Source organism: Rosa chinensis, chromosome 5, assembly GCF_002994745.2.
Source record: "Rosa chinensis cultivar Old Blush chromosome 5, RchiOBHm-V2, whole genome shotgun sequence".
In the NCBI taxonomy this organism is placed as follows: domain Eukaryota; kingdom Viridiplantae; phylum Streptophyta; class Magnoliopsida; order Rosales; family Rosaceae; genus Rosa; species Rosa chinensis.
The window spans coordinates 19,304,490-19,325,689 of record NC_037092.1 but is presented as its reverse complement, the minus strand read 5'-3'; the positions used below and the strand labels follow the sequence as shown (position 1 = coordinate 19,325,689).

At 40.3% G+C, this 21,200-nt stretch overlaps 1 pseudogene; it reads left to right on the top strand.

Moving 5' to 3' along the window:
- Positions 1–14,816: 14,816 nt before the first annotated feature.
- Positions 14,817–17,600, top strand: LOC112165393 (annotated as a pseudogene).
- Positions 17,601–21,200: the final 3,600 nt, after the last annotated feature.

Genomic DNA, 21,200 nt, shown 5'->3' with positions numbered 1-21,200 from the left:
TCAGATATTTCCATTTAGGCCAAATCTCTTGACGTTGGCATTCATTCATCAACGGAGCGTGGTTTGATATTATCGGACTCAACAAACTCATGTGCAATAAAATGCACGACTACATCATCAATCATGATAGAGTTTCTATCCCACGTCTCATGTACACTAGTGTAATTTTCAGAGAACTCTATATTCTCCGGAATAGGTTCTGATGTTGAGGAGTCCACCAATAATAACCACAATCTGGAATATTCTCATGAGACGGCTTTTGAGTACCGATGATCAAATGATCAGGTTGTGCCCAAGTATCCTTCAAACCACCGGCCTCCCACGCATCCTAGCTGGGGCCATGGCTTGTAACGCCCGAGTGCCACTCACTATGGCGTTGGCGCCATGCCTACCTTCCGTGTAGGGTAGCGCTACGTCCTCTCGTAGGGACGTCCATCCTTACAGGCATGTTTGCACCAGATATGTGTGATCTGGTCACTTTAACGGGAATCGAGATGAGACATAGAGGGGACAGACCACGAAATTTTCCTATAATTTCTGTTGAACATCCGTGTTCTTATCTCCCCCTAACGACAGGAAGACTATCTCATCAAAGTGACAATCCACAAATCTAACGGTAAGGAGATGCTGACTTGATGCATAAACTCTCGTAAGCGCACGAATAGTGTCAAGATAGGGAAGTATTAAGCCCAAAATTATCGTACCACGGGAATTGGTGGCTAACCCACAATTCTTGGATAGTTAAAACTAAAGTCACTAAGCAAATAAAGAAAATAAAACAAATAAAAAGGCTAATCTAAGGCATCAAGTCTTAGCAATGCTCGGCTTTGGTTTGCAACAAAAGCCTAATCAAAACTAAGAGCCTAACGGGGAATATGCACAAATGAGTCGAAGAGTTGATTTTAGATTAACAAAAATGAAATGCAAAGCATTAATTAAAAGGGCAAAGAATTTAATAAAAGTGTAAACAATAAAAATGAGAATGTCGGATTCTAGGGAGGCTCCTTCACCAAATCTCATGTGTCAGAAGCTAATTTAATGTAGATGCAAATCTCCTACTTTGCCGGTAGACGTATCCAAGGTGGTTCAGGATTCAAGGACCGAAGTTCCCTTTCATGGTGTAGATACCTCTCACTAGCATGACTAATTGGCTACATATCTCACCAAGCATAAGTAACACATTTTTAGGGGGCCGACAAGCCATGGTGGGGCCCAACCGAGACATGTATCCGGTAGCCTGATGTCCAAGCAATGCCACGGTAGTCGGAAGCGGCCAATACCTCGCCAGGAAACCACCTTCCCGGCCTTGCCAACATGCTTCCACAATATGGCTTTCTAGACTAGAAGAGTGGTTTCTAGCTTATCCCACATCGGAAAACATGTAAAGGAAGGAGCCTCCCTCTGCTATAAAAGGAGACTCCTTCCCACTTACTCATCATCCCATTACATCTCATGTAATTCTCTTGGGCCGCAAGACCCAACATATATAGTTAAGCTTTCAAGTGAACGTAGTCTTCCGCTAAGGCGGGAGAGGAACCACTATACTTCTTGTCTCTCTCTCTCTCTCTCTCTCTTTATCGTTAATTAGACCCCTCGGTCACATACATTAACATTGGCGCCATCTGTGGGAAGTAACACAAAGGCTTCGTCACGTACCGTGAACTTTTGTTCCTCTAGCGTGTCCTGCGACGACATCTTCTGCTAGCTTGTCCGGCGGCGACATTTTCTTCTAGCGAGTCCGGCGACGACATCTTCCTCTAGCAAATCCGCGGCGACATATTCCTCTAATGAGGCTAGCGTGTCCGGAGGTGACATCTTTCGCTAGCAAGTTCGGCGGTGACATCTTCCGCTAGCGAGTCCGCAGCGACATATTCCTCTAGTGAGGCTAGCGAGTCCGGCAAAGACATTTTTCGCTATCGAGTCCGATGGTGACATCTTCCGCTAGCGAGTCTACAGTGACATATTCCTCCAGTAAGGCTAGCGTGACCGGCGGTGACATCTTCTGCTAGCAAGTCCACTAGTGACATCTTTCGCTAGAGAGTCCGCGGTGACATATTCCTCCAGTGAGGCTAGTGAATCCGGCGATGACATTTTCCGCAAGCGAGTCCAGCGGCAACATCTTCCGCTAGCTAGTCCGCGGTGACATATTCCTCCAGTGAGGCTAGCTAGTCTGGCGGCAACATTTTCCGTTAGCGAGTCTGCGGTGACATATTCCTCCAGTTAGGCTAGTATGTCCGGCGGCGACATCTTCCGCTTGCGAATCCTGCGATGGCATCTTCCGCTAGAGTGTCCAGCGACGACATCTTCCACTAGCAAGTCCGGAGGCAACATCTTTCGCTAGCGAGTTCGCGGCGCCATATTTCTCCAGTGAGGCTAGAGTGTCAGGCGGCGACATTTTCAGCTAGCGTGTCCTGCTGCGACATCTTCCGCTAGTGAATCCTGCGACGGCATCTTCCGCTAGCGTGTCCCGCGATGACATCTTCCTCTAGCGAATCCGGCAGTGGCATCTTCCCCTAGCGAGTTCGGCGGCTATATTTTCCTCTAGCCAGTCCGACAGCGACATCTTCTGCTAGCGAGTCCGTTGCAACATATTCCTCTAGTGAGGCTACCGTGTCTGGCGGCGACATCTTCCGCTAGCGAGTCCGCGGCGACATATTCCTCCAGTGAGGCTAGCGTGCCCGGCGGCGACATCCTCTAGCGAGTCCGACGGTGACATCTTCTGCTAGTGAGTCTGCGGCAACATATTCCTCCAGTGAGGCTAGCATGTCTGGCGGCGACATCTTCCGCTAGCGAGTCTGGTTGCTACATCTCTCGCTATCGTGTCCTGCGGCGACATATTCCTCTACTAGCGAGGCTAGGACAACTCCAACATAATTTGGGCACTTACATCAATTCCAACGCCTACTCGCTCCAAATCGGCATAAGATAAGTAACTATATCTTTCTTCGCTCTTTCAATTTGAGCTAGTGTTATGCCATTGCCATGCTTTTACTACTTCTAAGAATGCGTACAATATATCACACTCGATATGCATTTACATATCTTCGTGATCCTTAAGCATGTTCACAACAATGCCAAAATGTTATTAGCAACTTTACTACAAGTACATGCTATACAACTATGTCATGCTTCTATTTAATTGCAACTTAATTAAATAAACATGTGACACTTTGCTTAAACAAACTATGCCATGCTTATTTGTTGTTCATACAATTAGCAAGATTTACATGTACACTATGTAAATAGTTTGTCTGGCCTCTTGGTCACCATATGTTGGCAAACCCTCCCTATGGGAAATAGACCTAAACGGGTCTAAAATCCACTAGTCTATGGTCTACGACCAACCGCCAAGCGGTAAGGCAATGCCTCATAATGACGATGACCGCTATGCGGCATTATAGTCAAGCTTTTCTCCTCCAGGAAAAAGTAAAGGGACCGGTTAACACAGCCCGCAGCATCCATTGATCCGGCGGTTAACCCCCGACTCTTGGGTATCAAAGATTAGGTTAGCTACCTAAAGCCCACCGCCTCCGTGGCACCCGTGAGCTCCATGCTCCCGAGCTGTAACGCTCACGCCTCAGCTGCGCCCCCGAGCTCCGCACTCACGAGCTCTAAAGCTCACGCCTTCGCGACACCCCCGAGCTCCGCGCTCATGTGCTCTAACGCTCATGCCTCCGCGGCACCCTCAAGCTTCCGCTCACGCCTTCGCGGCACCCCCGAGCTTCCTGCTCATGAGCTTCCGGTCACGCCTTCTTGGCACCCACGAGCTTTCCGCTCACGTCTTCGCGGCAACCCCGAGCTTCCTACTCACGAGCTTCCACTCATGCCTTCGCAGCACCCTCGAGCTTCCCGCTCACGAGCTTCAGCTCACGCCTTCGCGGCAACCCTGAGCTTCTCTCCTCCGCGGCAACCCACGAGCTTCTCTCTCAGGCCTTCCCGGCACCTCCGAGCTTCCAGCTCTCGCCTTCAGGGCATCCCCAAGCTTCCGTTCACGCCTTCATGGCACCCCGAGCTTCCCACTCACAACTTCCCTACACCCCCGAGCTTCCCGCTCACGCCTTCCCGGCACCCCCGAGCTTTCATGCTCTTGCCTTTCGGCATTCCCAAGTTTTACACTCACATCCCCTCAACATACTACACATTAATGGAACATTGAATTCTTCTACCATTCGTCCTTAATTGAATTCTTTTCGCGTTCCATTAATAAGAGCGAAAACCAAACAAACACAAGCGTTCGCATATTCATCACTTATGAATTACAAATGCTTGCCTTCAGGGCACTCATGCAACTTACATCGAGCGTAACCTCGTCAACTAGACCACGTTCATTCTCTTGAGAGCACCACGCACATCATATGCAATCCGTATACTCATTCTTGGTATGCTCAAACAACCGTATGCATTCTCGAGCCTATACGTCATATACGATCATACTCGACGGCAGTCTCATGTATACATCAATATGTATCATGCACCTCATACATTCACATATGCCAATACATATAAGTGCAACTCACATACGTTGCCCAATACAACAAGCATTCTACATATGCGCATTTTTTGTCTTTGCAGGTTAACAAGTCCCTTCTTGCTTACGGAGTTCGGGGATTTGTAGGGGCTAGACGCCTCTTGAGTGTTACTTATGCTTGATGACATCATGTTTATAACTCCCCAACCAAAAACGTCCTCTTACTTGGGGACTTGTAGATACCTCTCACTGGCATGACTAATTGGCTATCTCACCAAGCATAAGTAACACCTTCTTAGGGGGCCCACAAGCCATGGTGGGGCCCAACCGAGACATGTGCCTCGTAGCTTGATGTCCAAGCTACGCCACGGTAATCGGAAGCGGCCAATACCTTGCCGGGAAGCCACCTTCCCGGCCTTGCCAACATGCCTCCACAATATGGCTTTCTAGACTAGAATAATGGTTTCTTATCCCACATTGGAAAACATGTAAAGGAAGGAGCCTTCCTCCCCTATAAAAGGAGACTCCTTCCCATTTACTCATCATCTCATTACATCTCATGTAATCCTCTGGGGTGGCAAGACCCAACACATATAGTTAAGCTTTCAAGTGGACGTAGTCTCCCGCTAAGGCGGGAGATGAACCACTATATTTCTTGTCTCTGTCTCTCTCTCTCCCTCTGTCTCTCTTTATAGTTAATTAGCCTCGGTCACATACATTAACACATGGTATTCCTACTCCGTTTCAAGGGCCGCAAGAACTCACTTGACAAGTATTAGAGCCGGTTCAAGAGTCACTAAGTCACATCAAGAGGACTAGAGATTGAGGAATTAGACTACTATCAACCCACCCGCACAATCACACAATAGGAGTAAATCATCATGCTTATAACCCCTCGAATACGAAATTGAAGGTTTCTAGCTTAGGAATTAGAGGGGGTCAAGCCTCTAACTCTGTCTTAGACATGCTCAAAATACACACCCTAGAATTGACTAGGCTCTTAGACATGCATTTTAACCCAACAAAAATAGATATAAGCATCAATCATATGAAAATTGCATCATTACATTAAAATAAGCATCTCTTACATAAAATTTGGGCTACGGCACACAACCCTAACCCCTAACAAGGAAATTACTCACAACCCATAATCATAGACATCAAAATTACAAAATTCAAATAGAAAAGAGAAGAGAAGTGTAGGAGAAAACAAGAATAGTCACAAATAGCTAAAAAGCTAGCATGACTAGCCTTGAATTACAACTTCCACAATTATCCAAGTCTTGAATCTTATAGAGGAGAAGCTTTTAATGAATCTTAAATCTTTTAGGTGAGTAATTAATCCTTCAAATTCCTAAAATAGAACTAAAGAAAATATGAAAAATGGAGGAGAAAGATGGGATGAGAGTAGCCCAAAGGCTGCCCCCTTTTTGGTGGTGTGCGGCGCTGTTAGTGTCTTAACCCCAAAAGAGTTAGATGAAGAGGGTATTTATATTAATTGTGGTGGCCATATTTTTTCGATGCTATGTGAAAGTACGTTATCATGGTAACTATGTATTTATAATGCGCATGAATTTTCATTATCAGGGCAAAACTCAATTTATATATAACATGCTAAATGAAACAATTATAGAAGGTAGTAACATAAATTACAGGACATGCTCAAATTTCACAAATAATATATAACAAAGGGCTAAATATTGGTTACTACCCTGTATTTTAGGTCTAAAATCAATTCAGTCCCTGGACTTCTAATTTCATCAAAAACACCCATGCACTTTCCAGTTTGATCTAATAGGTCCAATTCGTTAATATTTTGTTATGGGTTCAAGTTATAGTTGGATTATTTATTGAAAAACTATTTATTTGATAGATTTCTAATAGTGGATCTCACTCCTAAATTGACTATGCAGGCCACCTCAACACCACATCATAAAACATAGGTCATATGATGAGCCACGTCAACAAGTTAAATGACTCAATTGTCGGAAGTCTAATAAATTAGACCTATTAGATCAAATTGAAAGTGCAGGGGTGTTCTTGTTGAAATTAGAAGTTCAGGGACTAGATTGATTTTGGACCCAAACTACAGGGTTGTAATTAATATTTAGCCCTATAACAAAATATATGCTACACATAATAACAGCAATAATATAGCATGCTCAAATTTCTACGAATAATAAAACATAGATAAAATAACAAGGCATGCTAAAATGATCAATATTGTCTAACCATACATGCTCAAAAGTTCTAATTGTAATAATTAAATTTTCCGGAGTATGAAATTAAATAAATAAAAGAGAACATACTTGGTTTCGAGGAAACAAAACGATCCTAGCGCACGTGTGTGTTGATGCAGGCGTGCGTAGAGATGTTTTTGGGCTTCTGATGGGTCTGCTGATGTGGTGGGCTGAGAAAGCTGCGCATGTGGACCTGCGTGACAAAGGTGGGCAAGAGGACAGACGTGGGCCAAGGCTGTCGTTGGCTGACTGACGCACGAGTTGCTTGGCACGTACAGGACAGATACGCAAGGTGATGTGCGGGGGATGTAGGCCGAGTGCCGGACACACGTTGGGGCTGAGAAGCTGCGTCCCTCGGATGCTGGTGTGGCGCGCAGGGAACAAGACTGCTACAACAAATGGGCTGGGTCAGAACGGCGACTCAGCTTCAGCTAATGAGCCGAGGAGCCGATGCAGATCTAGTGGGTTTTGTGCTCTGAGCTAGGCCGTGCTGCTTGGCTTAACGAGGAAAGACGCAGCGCAGCTCGGCTTGACAGATCTGGGTTTTTTTTCTGGTTTTGTTTTCTTCTAGTTTCGATGAGAAGAAAAAAAAATATAGGGTTTTTTTTCTTGGCTATTGGCTCTGAGCATGCTGATAACGTGTAAAAGTAAAATGGAGAAATTTTTCTACTCATTTCATTAGATAGTCAATTTATATAGGGTGAGGATTATAATGGTAATAGCAATTACAATAATGATAATAATGGATGATTGAGCTGCAACCGCTAATTCCCTCTTCGTCAGTTACTTTGACGAAGGCACATAACGAGTTTTTCCTTTAACATTATATATCTATACAGGCCCGATCTACAGCGGACGTTTGCACTTTCGCTAAAGTGCCGACGGCGACGCTGCAGGCTGTTCCAGGCAGCGATGGCGGCGCAGAGCTTGACGGAGGCCGGAGGCTTCCCAAACGCGTCTGGGCAGCGATTGAGGTCGGAGGAGGTTGGGGTTGCAGGTTTCTGGGCAGCGACTTGACCTGCAACTGCAACCGGACATGCAGCATTGCAACCTCGTCGCCGGCGACTCCACCCGACTGCAGACCGCTCGGTCCAACCCTTGGCCTCGGTCCGGCATGACCTGCCGCTCCGTCGGGCCCCGAGCCGAGCTGCGGCCTCGACGTCAGCACTTTAGCGAAAGTGCCGACGTCCGCTCTCTATCCTCTCCGTGTATATATATATATATATATATATATATATATACACACACACACACACATAGTTCGTCTCAGGTGCGGACGTTCGTTCCGAAATTTCGATACGGATTTCCTGTTTTCGACCACTTTCCGGCCACATTTTTACATCTTAACCGTTCAGTTTATAGGTCCTAATGTATAGATCACCTCTGCAAAATTTCAGCCAATTTGGTGATCGTTAAGGCATCCAAAACTGCAATTTATCATCATAAATACGAACAGTTCCGGTTTGACAGATTCGGTCCGTTCGTGTAAATTGTAGTTTTGGATGCCTTAACGATCACCAAATTGGCTGAAATTTGTAGAGGTGATCTATACATTAGGAACTAAAAACTGAACGGTTAAGATGTAAAAATGTGGCCGGAAAGTGGTCGAAAACAGGAAATCCGTATCGAAATTTCGGAACGGACGTCCGCACCTGAGAAAAATCCTATATATATATATATATATATATTCTTTTGTTCATTTTTTTTTCTCTTTATGTGGCTAGGGTTTAAATGTTATATTTGAGTTTATAAATTTATGTTATTTTCCCTTATATTTAGACTGTAGATGATAATTAATGGCTACTACTAATATGGAATTTTTTTCTTACCTCTTAATTTAGACATACGTATTTTTCAAATTCAATTTAATAATACTATTTTTTTAATGAAATTAATCAATATTTGGAAAGAAAAGTTACTGCCTATTACCTGATACCTAAGTCAATATATTAATGCTATTTGGAAAAAAAAATATAGGAAAGAATTTAATTAAATGAAGAAAAATATTAGTCAAAGAATTTGTAGACATATATCTTAAATTAATATATAATTAATAGCTGATTTTTGTTTGTCACCTAATTAAATTCATTAATGTAACTGATTCACCCTCTAACATCTAAAAGAAAATATAAAAAAGTAAAATTGGTGTTGCAATTAATAGTATGATGTGGCAAGGTATATTATATGAAATTGAAAATAAAATTTATAAAATTTGTATTTGCTTACATGACATGATACATAGGATTTGAGGCCACCTTAGGCCTAGGAAAGAACCGCATGTATATCTCGAATTGCAAATGACATATTTTTCATCGAATTATTGCATTTGCATGATTGGGATTCCGACGACATTTTTTCATGTCTCTCAAGAGAGATTATTCAGAGCACCGCCGTGCACTTGCACCAACATAAATGAATGGTTAGATTGCATTAAATACACTTTTTGTTTATTAAAATAAAGTTAATAATAAATATCAAGGGTTGAGATTATTTTATAAGTGTTGGGTCACTTACACCGTCGGTGCATAGAATAATTTCCATGAAATAAAACCCAACACTTAATTGGTATAGGTGGTTAAGTTGAGATAATATCAGTGTAATGGTAAGTCACAAACTACTCTTATCACCGTTTCACAATTCATTCATATGAGGGCAAAAAGTAATATTCAAAAAGTTTTGACATTTTACTTTATTTAAACATTGATGGAAGAACTCTAAGTTTAGGCGCACGTGTCACGTGAAATAACAACATAACTTCTAATTTTCATTTGAAAAATCCAATGATATTATCACCACCTTTAAATTATATATAATGTTGCTTCATTGGCCTGTTGGACAATCCGAATGATTTGGGCATTGACTAAAGACATGCTCGGTGTTGAGACTGTAAAAGTGTAATTCAGTTTTTCGGTTGAACTAATCTACCTTTTGGACCAAGCACACCCTCTTATAGGTTATAAAAATTAAAAAAAAGTCAATTTTCAAAGTCGTAATATTATCGCTTAGTTTAGTGTCAAGAGCCCATTAGCTTCTCCTCATTGGCAAATCTTTTTGCATATGAATGTGAAACCGTGTTTTTCATATGTACAAGCGAGTTTTCTAGTCACAAACACACTATAGGTACGTTGCAATTTCATTTGGCAGAGTATAGTATTGAGAGACTGGAAATTATTCTATGCACCGACGGTGTAAGTGACCCAACACTTTCAGTACATATGGATGTAAGCCGGTCCTTATAAGTTTTTTTTTTTTTGGTTACGTTTCTAATCTAGATTTTTTTTTTTGGTCGATGAATATAATCTAGAATATTTCCTCTCTCCGGCACTTGTTATTATTTTGGTCAAACAAGTTTGACTTTCAAGTATAGTACAACGCTCTCAACAGAGTCAGTGAAGTAGAGGTAGAAGTGTACGAGTGATCTCTTTCTGAACATTTGAAAGCTGCGAGTGGCCGGACAGTCTCACACTCTCACCGTCTCTTAAAGATCAAAAGAAAACAGAAAAGAAAAAGGAAGTCATGGGTCTGAAATGTTGTGGCTGTTTGATGTTCTTGCAGAGTCTAATGGGGTCTAGATGGAAAGGGTGTTAAGGTGAAGAATATAATCTGAATATGTGCTTCTTTTATTAGAGAGATAATGTACACGTGTCAATCATTTGTAGAGTTTGTTAGAGATAGGAGTTAGTATAAGAGTTGTAATCCAACTCTGTATGTGCGTTGAGAAACCAAATGTAAAAATTACCAAGAGATTAATACTAGTTGCTTCTCATTTTCTCTCTCTGTTCTTCGTCTCTTTCCTCTAGTTAGGGTTTCGTTTTCGCCATTGTTGCTTCAGTTTTCAAGCTTTTCTATCATGACTATGCGTTTTAGCAAAGGGAAGGGCTCAAACAGTATTGCAGCTTCAGGCTCATCTAAGGTGATCGGGTTCTTAAGGATTGCTATGTCTGTGCAGTGTACTTTTCACGGTGGAAGCAGAACAAACTAATGAGATTAATCGGGTGCTTTGACCGAGAGCCATCATTACAATGGAGAAAGATTAGCATTGTTTTAGTTGAGAGTGGAGGAGGCCTTTTATCTATGCTATTCTGTAGAAGGCCTAAACAAAGTTGAAGATAAGTTCCCCAAGAATGATAACCATCTTGGCATTGGATGAAATTCTGAAGAGCAGTATTGTTATAAGACTTATTCTCATCTTAGAGTGAAAAGTTGGGTTGCCATGCCCAGAATTATACATTGCACTACTCAGCTCACTGGACGTGTTGTGAAGTCATTGTCATTGCTAGTTCTTGATATCAGCGAGTTGGTCATATTGCAGACTCTCCATCATGTATGGAGATATATACTGTTGAAGAGCCATTGCTCACAAGGTGGAATCCGGAATAATCCTGTGAAGATCACACCAATAATCAAAACTGAAAATGGAGCCAAGTCAGAGATGTTATATTTCCTCTTTTTAAACTTTGCTGCTGTCAAGTGAGAGGTAACTTCCTATCAAGCTAGAATGAGTAACTATTGATGTGTTTCAAAAATTTGGCAAATGAACTTCTTTGTGTTTCTACTTTCTACTGTATATAAAAGACTGCTCTATAAATCATGAACTTCCTTGAAACTTCCTCTTTGGAACTGAAGAACTATATAATTTTCATTACATAGAGCCTACAGTAGTATCTATTACAAGAGTAAATAAACACATGGTTACCCTTACACCATGTATATGGTTTCTGTACTGCTATGTGGCTGGGTAGATATCTTTTAATGATCTGTCTTATTGGGTGGATCCTCCATTGGCGTCTCTTGTTGACACAAGAAAGGTTTGGAGGCATTTTCAGAACTTCAACTTCCTTTGAGTGTTTCTACAGAGAAAAAATCATCTTCTTGGATATTTTCTTACAATACTCACCACATCCTTAATTTACGCTCAATCGTAGTTTCACCGGATTCCACAGAGGGAAGTATGTATTGGTGAATTTTCTATATCTGCAACCAAGTTCTTCCTCCATCCTGCCATTTCTAGAAATCGCATTCCAAAACTATAAACATGAGCTTTCTGCAAAATGTCTCCTACGGTTCTGATATAATAGTTTAGGAGCCACACACACACAGACACTATTTTGCCCCTTGCGGCTGTAAGGCAAGCATTATTATAATCACTATGGTAAAATTTTGCAAACCCAAAGTCTGAATTTTGAAGTAAAGTTGGTTTCAGAAAAAGGTTCTGGGGTTGAATAAAAAGATGGAAAGATATAGAATCTGTATGTGATATTCATGCTTTCCCAACTGAGTATGATATATTTCTTTTTCTAAAAAGATATGTCTATGTAGTGATTCATTAGGTATGAATTCATAAACAAGTGATCTCTCTGTTGTTGAACCACATTGTCACGATCAAGTGTCATGTTCTTCATATCTGAATATGAGTGCCTTCTTGACATAAAATTTGTAATGATTGATGCGTAGAAAGACATCTATCTATATCCTTGAACTGAAAGTTTTTATAAACTAATGTGGTTTATGGATTTTTAATTGAATCTTTCTTCTTTCAAATATCTGCAAATGTTTTGTCTTTTGATTCCAATTTTTGTTATCATAACTTATTTTTTTAAAACTTACAACTATTATTTCAGTCTGGAATTAGGACGACTCTATTTAAACTTAGGAGACGTATATGTTGTAAGATGAAGAATCTTCATGTGTATCATATATAGTTGTAAGCTAATGTTTGACCCTGGTGAGATGCAAATACAGACCAGCCCCTATTACCTTAAACAGAAAACCAAGTCCCAGAGCCTTGAGAACTCAAGGATCCGGTAATTAAATTACCAGGAAAGAATATATATATATATATATATATATAGAGAGAGAGAGAGAGAGAGAGAGAGAGAGAGAGAGAGAGAGAGAGAGAGAGACACGCGCACACACTTTTTATTCAGAACACTTCTATCAAGTTTAAGGGATTGCAAATGCAAACCCAATTTACGATGTAGAAGTTGTATAGCGATACTTGTTGAACTAGGGGGTGAAGCACAAAGTCCACAGGCCTGATATATGTGCCCTGCCTGTACTAAATAATGCTGAACCTGCGTTTGGCAAACTTTGCCGGATTATTTAGCAAAAGCAGTCGATGAATCTCCCAGGTACCTAGAAAATTTAGCATATATTATTTGGAGTGTTGTTAGGGTCTTTCATAGAGTTGAGTTGACCCTTGACCTTGAATTTTAAAAAGTATTCCAAGTTTCAATCATCTCCTGAACAAACTTTTTTATTAAAGAACATATCTGCTGTCCAATAGGAACCACCAAGGAAGTTCCATCTAGGCCAGTGCTGTACTGCTGTTTATGTGTTGACAGTTGAGCTTTGATCATTTGAGAGTATCAAAGGGTCCTTTCTTTTCTTTTTTACATGGAATCTAGTCTTCCATGCCCATGCAGGCAGCAATATCATAGCTTATTTAGCAATAGCAGTTGTTGAATGTTCCTGGTACCTAGAGAATGTAGCATATAGTTTTTGGACTGTTGTCTGGGTCTTTCTTAGAGTTGAGTTGTCCCTTGACCTTGATATTTAAAAGTATTCCAAGATTCAGTCATCTCCTCAACAAACTGTTTTATTAAAGAACATACCATCCAATAGGAACCACCAAGGGAGTTCCATTTGGTCCAGTACTGTACTGCTGTTTTATGTGTTGACAGTTGAACCTTGATCATTTGAGAGTATCAAAGGGTTTACATGGCATCTACAGTCTTCCATGCGCATGCAGGCAGAAATATAATAGCCTACTCAGTGTGTCAAAATATTTAATTGGCTTAAAAGTCTTCCAAGAATGCATTATTGTCCAGGAAACACTTGTCCCTATTCAATTGTCTGATAGAAAATATGTTATCTTTTCTTCATTAATAAAAATTACAGATGTTCTTTCCCAGAAGGTACCTAGGATAGACTCTTGTGTTTCTACCAGTACAGCATTTGACCTTAGGAGTGATTAAATAGGCATCATGTTTATCAAATTTTCATGGTTGGTTTGTTCATCACAAGTATCATGTGTACGTGTAGGTTTGATCACCTTTTACTTTTGTTCCTCATCATCCTTTCGAGCTTGTGGACTTCCCATGTTGCTGCTGCACCAGACAATATTGGGGACACACTGAAAGTAGGCGACACTCTCAATTCCTCTAGTGCCTTAGTTTCTGCCTCTGCTAAGTTCACTTTGCTTTTCTGGGTGAACGCTTCCCACTCCAACTACAGCTATCTAACTATCCTGTGCATCAAAAGTGATGCAAATCAACCATGGGGCCAACCGGGACAAACCTACTTTATACCCATTGGGAGTTCTTACCTTGGACACTAACAATACATTGAAAATTACAACCCATGGAGCTGGTGGCGGCAATGGTGATCCTCCCATAGTGATCTGTTCTGCTCCAAAAAGTACTACTGCTGTTGCTGCTCAACTATTGGATTCTGGAAATTTTATCCTACATGAGCTGAATTCTGACAGATCAGCAAAGCATGGTGGCAAAGTTTTGATTATCTGACAGATACCTTTTCGCCAGGCATGAAGTTAGGTGTCAACCATAGCAATGGCCTCATTTGGTCTCTGACGTCGTGGACAACTAATTACTACCCACCACTGGGAATATTTACCCTTGATTGGGACCCAAATGGCCGCCAATTGGAAATCCGGGGACGTTAGGTGGTTTATTGGAGAAGCGGAAACTTTACCGCTAGTGGTAACAAATTTGAATTCATTTTACCAGATGAAAGGCTTCTTTTCAATTTTAGCATTGTTTCAAATAAGAATGAAGACTGCCTGACGTACACTTCCGAAAAAGATGATCAAAATGGTGAATATTTACCAGAATGGGTGATGAGTTTCTATGGGAGACTTTATAACTATAATGGAGGTGTTGATATTGCACGAGCAGATAATTGTGGAGGCTATAACACTGATGGAGGGTGCCAGAGAAGTTCCTGGCCACCTGATTGTTTGGCAGATTTTGATGATCAATATGAGCTGAAAAAGGGTTACTTTAAACCAATCACCTCGATTTTTACTTCATGATGCCCGTACTCGCTCAACTTTGTTCCAAATGGAAGTTACAGCGGCAGTACTAGTATTGATTGTAAAGATTCTTGTTGGCAAAACTGTGACTGACTTGGATTCAACTTTCTATTTGATAATCAGACTGGATGCCAGTTTTGGAGTGTAGACTGTGAATTCATTGAAAACCTCAGTCAACCGGGTGCTGCAAGTAGTTTTGTGTTGACGAAACTAACAAAATCATCAGCCATGAAAATGGTAAGTCTCCAGTAACTCAGCTTAATGTTTTTTTTTTTTTTTTCCTTTTTGATTCAGCTTAATGTTTTGCGCAGTATGTAGTTATGTACAGTGTTGTTGTATGGAGTGGAATGAATTATTTTTTTGAATCTAAGCATATAACTAATTTTCACTCTCTTTACCAGAAAGAAACGATTAATTATGTAATTAATTCTTACTGTTTAGGTGCAACTCATACATGGATTTGGATTGCCGCTGCTATTAGTGGTGCTGTTTTGGTAATGACATTTTGCATCTTTTGCTATCTACTAAGAAGAAGAAAACTTTCAGGTATGTTCTTTGATTAAGCCTGATGCAATCTTATTAGACATATCATATTCACATCTTGACAATTTTTTTTTTTTTTCAAACATATGCTTTTACAATTAGAGATTGTAATCCTAGTCACTAGTTAATCTAAATAGGTGAGAAGAGGATAACAGTTGATCACAACAAACTGCTTAATTTCATGAATTCTAATAGACCTGCTGGTGTGAATGGACTTCAAAATGATGGAAGGGTGGGTCATGATTTAAGCGTATTTAGTTATACATCTGTGCTGGAGGCCACATGCAACTTCTCTGAAGAAAACAAGCTTGGAGAAGGGGGATTTGGACCTGTTTATAAGGTATTCATTAATATCAAGGGTTTAGTGTGCAGTTTATTATTTTCTTTAAATTTATATAAGTAGCAGAGAAATGTCATAGTTTTCTCTTTAATCATTAGACAACTCATGAAAAATATAATTTTTGATGACTCCAGTGACTTTTGTGTATTATGATAAATTTTTCAGGGAAAACTAGTGATGGGACAAGAAATATTAGCAGTGAAGAGGCTCTCAAAATGTGCCGGGCAAGGAACTTTAGAGTTTAAGAATGAATTGATCATCGTATACTTCAACATACAAACCTTGTTCAGCTTTATGGATTTTGCATTCATGGTGAAGAGAGGATCTTGATATATGAGTACATGCCAAACAAGAGTTTAGACTACTTTTTATTTGGTAAACTAGTAGACAATTTGGTAATTGTTTATTTTGTTCTGCACGAAGAATCAAGGGTGGACCGTCATTTAACCACTGCAAGTGGCCTAGTGGTTCTTGCCTAGTTGGGTGTGCTCCCCAACCTAGGTTCGAACTCCGAAGCTGTCAAAGTGGCTAGGCACTGTGCTGCAATGCACAGTTGGAGCATTTCACATGCGCCAAAGGGGTTTATCTTGGGCCTAGGAAGCCTTTGGGTTCCCCTTGACAAAGTCAAAAAAAAAAAAAAAGCTACTAACTATGTAGTTCAATAATTAAAACCATCCATTCATTAGGTCACTCTTCAAGGATTTTACTTACAAGAATCAGCCATGTTATTGGTCATCCCATTTGTGCAGATAACCACAGTCAATTTCTTTGATGAAAGTGGAATGCAGATAACAATAATTTGAATGGCTGAATAACTCCTGACTTGGCTGATATTTGACCATGATTATCCTTGAATGAGGACCTAAAAAGTAGATGGTCCTTAGCATTGAACTGCAGTTGTAGGAGAAAGTGCGCAGACATGAAGGTCCATTCTGAATCTTCTTGTATATATCTGTATTACTTAATTTCTAAATTTCTTTACATATTGGCCAGATTCAACCAGAGGCGTTCTTCTAGATTGGAATAGGCGTTTCAGCATAATTGAAGGAATTGCTCAAGGTTTGCTTTATTTGCACAAATACTCAAGAAAGAGAGTAGTTCACAGAGATCTAAAACCCAGTAACATTCTACTTGATCAAAATATAAATCCAAAAATTTCTGATTTTGGTATGGCAAGGATTTTTGCACATAACGAATTAGAAGCAAATAGTAGTAGGATTGTTGGGACTCGGTAAGTAAACAATACTTGTCTTTTGCTCTTGGTTGCTAAGCATGTACTTTTGCATATCATGGCTAAACGTTAACAGAATCCCTTCTTGCATATTTTCCATTTTTTGTAGTGGTTATGCCTTCTGAGTATGCCATGGAAGGAATTTTTTCCACAAAATCTGATGTCTATACTTCTGGAGTATTAATGATTGAAATCATAAGCGTAGGGAAAACAACAGTTTCTACAATGACGATCATGCGCTCAATTTAGTAGGACATGTATGTTAAACAAATCTCAGCAGTAATGATTGTATCAATGAGATTCAATCATTTAGATATCCTAACTGAACTGATATAAACTAATGTTGTTAATTTCAGGCATGGAAGTTATGGAAAGAAGGTGCAGGGCTAAAGTTAATGGATACAACACTAGGCATATCATTCAATATGGATCAACTGTCAAGATGCGTCCGTGTTGGTCTGCTATGTGTTGAGGATAATGCAGCCAATCGACCTACCTGTCAGATGCAATATCTCTGTTGATAACTGAAAGCTTGCCATTACCTGCACCTACAAAGCCTGCATTTTCGGCGGAAAGGAATGCGCCTATTGCTGGTATAGTCAGGACGGAACCAGAAATTTTATCAGTAAATGGTTTGACCATTTCTAATTTAGTTGCACGTTAGAGGTACTTAAATATTGCATACGGGTTCTACCTCATCAACTAGTATTGAGATGGGTGAGAAAGTGGTAGTTCTCGTCACTTGTGAGAAAGAAAGAAAAATAATATGCCTGTTGTGCCTCAATGTTTTGTACTTCCAAGTGTTTTAGTACTTTGGTTAGAATGTTACTACCATAATAAAGTTTCCCCAATGGCCGTTGCTCAGTTGGTAATGAAATCTTGGCCTTGGACCCTGTCATTAGTTGTGGCACATTCTTTTCTCCAGAGGAAACTTGGTGATAAGAGTAATATGAGGCTGTTTAACTGTAACTACTTCACTGAACCTGATTCTAATGGGAATTACAAGCTTATAACTATCACAATCATATTCCCATATGTGTTTCCAGGTCCACCCTTATAGAATAAGTTTTGAATTTTGTACAAGTGAAGTTGAAGTAGATCATTGTGTCAGTGGGGAAATTTTACGATGCGTTGAGAGGTTAACGTATTTAACAGTGGCGTGTCTTAGCCGGACATTCTAGCCGTCAATGGATTCCGCGGCATCCTACCCTATGCTATCCCAAGCCACGAGGTAATTAGCCTACCAGTTTAGTATGTAAGTGTAAGAACAATCAGATTAACCTACGGACCTGGTTTGCCCGCTCAGAAAAGCAAGAAATAATTGTGAGAAAACTAGTTTAACAAATAAAGTTAAATTTTTTTTGGATGATTCTAGCCTAAAGTTCACAAGTTTGATATCTGTTACGAGTCACTCTGGTTCGTCTTAGGATATGTGATAGTACAAGACTACACAAGCACTACATTTACCCTTAAACCATGAATGCGGATTACATGGTACTATGTGACTGGGTCGTCAGATCCAGAAGCCGGTGGATTCTGATTGGGATTATTTTTATATTTGGGCCTGGATGTAAGAGATAGTCTAATGGCTCAATTACCATCTGAACGAACTCGGTACATCTATGGAATCATGAGACATGATGTCTCGACTCTTTGAATCATTTCCATTCTCTTTCAGGAAACGTAATGGAACTGTAAACTACTTAGTGCTTGGAGTGAGACAATGATAAGAACTCAAATTGTTACGCCTCAGTGCCTCACTTTTGTCATCGGATCAAAATCTAGCACGGAGAAATTATTACGAGCTTAAACTAAATTTTTTTGAATACATTTTGAAAGAGTTTCACAGTATATCACTACTTAGAAACCAAATGACCATAATCAACTCAATATCAGGAGTAGACGGATGAAATAAGAAATTATAAATACTTCACCCAAAAAACTGTCGAAAACATACATAACTACATTTTGTTAACAGAAGAAAACATAATCATCTCAAACTTTTTTAGACTAAAAATCATACTTCGAAGCTCATAGCCACTTATATTCTAGAGGAGAAAGTGTGGCGATTTGCTTGGTAGTAAATTTAACTTCCATCAAAATCAGAATTGGAGATACCATTTACCGATACCACCACTTCCAGTCTGTTTCCACCTACAGTAGTTGTGATGACATTTCTTTCTGTACAAAATGTTGGTTTTGTAGGTATTGGCAGTGACATGCTTTCATTAGCCAGCATAGCTATCACATTTAAGTGATTTAACATCTTTGGTCGACTGGCTGCATTTTCCTCTACGCAGAGCAACCCAACATAGATGCACCTCAACAAATGATCTTTATCACATGAATCGCCAAGTGTTGGATCCAGTAGTTCTAGTCCTACACCTTCTTTCCATAACGCCCATGCCTGAAACAAGACCACATTCGTTTAGAATTTTATAATCACTGAACTCGCCACCCCTACAAGAAGAACAAAGATTTGTTTGACATACATAACCAACTAAATTGAGGGCGCGATCATCATTGTTGAAGCTGTTGTTTCTTCTACCGCTTAGGATTTCAAGCATCAACACACCGAAACGATAGACATCATATTTTACGGAAAATTCACCCCCCGCCCCCCCCCCCCCCCCCCCCCCCCCATAATATACTCGGGGGACATATAGAAGGCTATGTTAGTACAGCTACATTAACAAATGGATGCTTAACAACCAAAAGCAAAATATCAGAACTGTTTGCTTACCGTGTCGCAACAATCTTCATAGTATTTGCTTCTTGTTCATCATTCGTGAAAATCCTTGCCATTCCAAAATCAGAAATTTTGGGGTTCATGCTATCATCAAGTAAAACATTACTTGCTGTCAAATCTCTATGACTTACTCTCATTCTGGAATATTTGTGCAAGTAAAGTAAACCTTGAGCAATTCCTTCAATTATGCTGAAACGGTTGTTCCAGTCTAATTGCTGGCATCTAGTTGAATCTGTCCAATTGGTACAGTTAGATTAAATCAGATGACAAATAGATAAATGGAATTAAGTAATTAAGCAAGGAGTTAGATTAAGGTAACAACCAAATAAAAAGTAGTCCAAGCTTTTGTTTGGCATGTACTCGTATATCAACATCCTCTCTTCACCATGAATGCAAAATCCAAACAGCTGAACAAGGTTTGTATGCTGGAGTTCATATATAAGTATCAATTCATTCTTAAACTCATATATTTCCTACCCTGAACGTTTTGAAAGCCTTTTCTCTGCTACTTCTTGTCCAGTCACCAATTTCTCCTGAATATATATTGTTCGCAAAAGAAGAAGAAGTAATAACCATATAGCTTTTCAAATAATGATTCACTTGCATTATTCAAAGCCTTACCTTATAAACAGGTCCAAAACCCCCTTCTCCGAGCTTATTTTCATTAGAGAAGTTGCAAGTGGCAGCTATAATAGATGCATAACTAAATACACTTAAATGTTGTCCCCTCTTTCCATCATTTTGAAGCCCATTAGCATCAGCAGGTTTATTAGATTTCATGAAGTTCGATCAGCATATCCTGGATATTTGTGTGGTTCTCACCTATTAAGATTAATGCAGATAATTATCATTTCTATTCGCAAAAGCAACATCAAAAAGCAGGTGTACATAATAATCTTTAAAGAAACTAATACCTGCAAGTTTTCTTTTCCGTATTAGGTAGCAGAGGCTGCAAAGCACCAGCGCCAGAAGAACAGCCGCAATTGCAATACCAATCCATATCCACTTATGTGATGCATCTACAGCGACAAACTATTATCTATATAGCTGTATATTTTAGTTACATCATTATGCATAACTAGTTAATTAAGTAGACTAGCCATTTGTTTGGCTCCAGTTTTGCTGCAGCTGGTCAACAGTCTCTTTTCTGCTCGGGCGTGCCAGCACCGTTCGGGTGCGGTCGTCGGGGGTGTCCCTTGACCTGACGTCTTTCAAGCGATTGTGGACGAGGAGAGCACCAACCTCGTCGTGGGATTCTTTTGTGCCTCGTGGCGAGGACTTTTTCTTGTATCACCAAATCGATACTCAACGTTGTAGGTCGAGCAGAGCGAAATCACCGGGAAGTGGGGAGAACTTGCTAAAGCATGACTTTAGCTTCGCTGGGTTACGTAACCGTTGTGGTCGCGGTACTGCAGTCGGCTCCCGAGGAGACTAGGACCGAAGCACGTTGGCAGAAGGTTTGGTGGTACTGAAAGTCGGCTCCTGAGGAGACTGGGACTTGGAGTGTAGTCACCGGTAAGAGAAAGAGAAGGAGAAGAGTTGCTCTTAGAGAGGTTGCTCTAGAGAGAACTTAGAT